We start from the raw sequence: 1,747 nt of genomic DNA on the forward strand, positions 1-1,747 counted from the left end.
TCTGAAGTTGTTCCTTTTCTTCTCTTTCCTTTTCTTTTCTTCTTCTCTTATTTACTATTGGGACACCGTCTTAGTAGTTCCTTTGTTTTTTCTTTCTCAATCAATTATTGTATTGATAAAGAATTATTACGGGACCACAAGGACTAATACCTGAGGTCGCAACCGACGGCATCTGTTGCAAGAGGTAAGACGTTCTTTTTCTCTTTCTCTCTCAGCCAGTTGTCATTGATGTGTTAGGATAAATTTCTTAGCCTCAGACCTTGGTCCTTGATTATACCTTTTTTATAGCATCCTATTAAGAATTCGCTATAAAATAAAAATGTTTTTGTTATATTAACCCCACCTATAGTCAAACGGAGGAAACAGGCTCTCTCTTTTTTCACGATAACCATTATATTGTGAGAATTTTGAATTGGTTGACTTGCCGAGGTCGGTGTGGAAGAAAGGAGTGCTGATAGCTGTGACCAACACGGTCGGTGGTCCGTTAATCAAAGAACCTGAGTGCCTATTCCTTACAAGTTAAATAGTCATTTCAGTCACGTGTGAATCTCGTTGACTGAGAGTTGGAGTAGATAAAAGGGGTGGCCGATCTACTGTTGTTGTAGTCTTTTAGACAAATTACACTTCGACCATCGTTAACCATTTGTTACTTTTACAAGGAAAGACTGCTTGTAAGCAACGTTGACATTTCGTTGCAAGACTTAAACCGTCTTTTCTTCCCCCCCCTACTCGTCGGTATGCTAATTCCGACAAAATACACACACACACACACATATATATATATATATATATATATATATATATATATATATATATATATATGAAAAAAATCCAAATGTCAGGTTAAATAATATAATTTTAGATTTTTGGTGCTTCTTTAAGATAGAGTCGGTTTTTAAAAATATGGCGTTTTAAGCAAAAACATTATTACGTACTTAACTATAATTTCGAAAATATCTTTAAAATTACGAAAATTCACCGAGTGGAAAGTTATTTATAGGTAAAAGTAACTTTTTCGAAAAGTTAGGTAAAATTGCATACATATGTAGACAATGAAACCAAAATTTTTAGTCTATAGTGATAGTTTTTGTTTTTTTTTTACTAAAAATAGCAGTTGTTCAACTCGATGAGTTTCATAAGTTTTTCGTATTTTAAATTGGATTGCAATAAAAAAAATTTTAATGTTTAAAATTATTTAAAAAGTTATTGATTTTTTTAAATTGTGAATAAGTAAAAGAAAAAACTTACCTTTCATTTAAGGAATTCAATTAAAAAAAAAATCATAAAAAATCGGGATGAATTCGTTTTTTTCTTTTGTGTTCAAAACAGAAAATTTGTTTTGTTTGTTGGGATTTCTTTAGTAAATTGATTTAACTTTTGTTTTGTGTGTTCAATTCATTAAGAAATAAAATATATGAAAATATAAAAGAATCAAAATTAAAAGATGAAAAACACGATTTAAACGTGAAATTATTTAAAAAGAAAATCAACTGCTAAGGAACAATGGATTCACGTCATCACAAGACGGTGTAATCATTATTTCGTTCCTCGTGTAAAAATGTCCGTTTATTAGTTTAGTGTGCCGAATTGTTTTTCTATCAAGTTGAGATTATTTTTGTCAATACTTAAGGTTTGATGCAATTCATTTTGTAAAATTATTTTTTTTTAAATACAATTTATTAAAAAAATAAAAAATATGAAGATTTATTTTTTTTAATTCATTTTTTTTAAATACAATGTATTTGCC

At 29.1% G+C, this 1,747-nt stretch overlaps 1 long non-coding RNA gene across 1 annotated transcript in view; it reads right to left on the reverse strand.

The window, feature by feature from the left end:
- The window catches only part of LOC145270746 (uncharacterized), a 21,685-nt gene extending 20,176 nt beyond the window's left edge, over positions 1-1,509 (reverse strand). The window contains exon 1 of the long non-coding RNA XR_013865544.1: positions 1,249-1,509. This is a non-coding gene — a long non-coding RNA (uncharacterized LOC145270746). The remainder of the gene's footprint in view (positions 1-1,248) is intronic.
- Between the last annotated feature and the right edge of the window lie 238 nt (positions 1,510-1,747).

Source organism: Euprymna scolopes, chromosome 46, assembly GCF_053919585.1.
Source record: "Euprymna scolopes isolate OS-2025 chromosome 46, ASM5391958v1, whole genome shotgun sequence".
Classification (NCBI taxonomy): Eukaryota; Metazoa; Mollusca; class Cephalopoda; order Sepiida; family Sepiolidae; genus Euprymna; species Euprymna scolopes.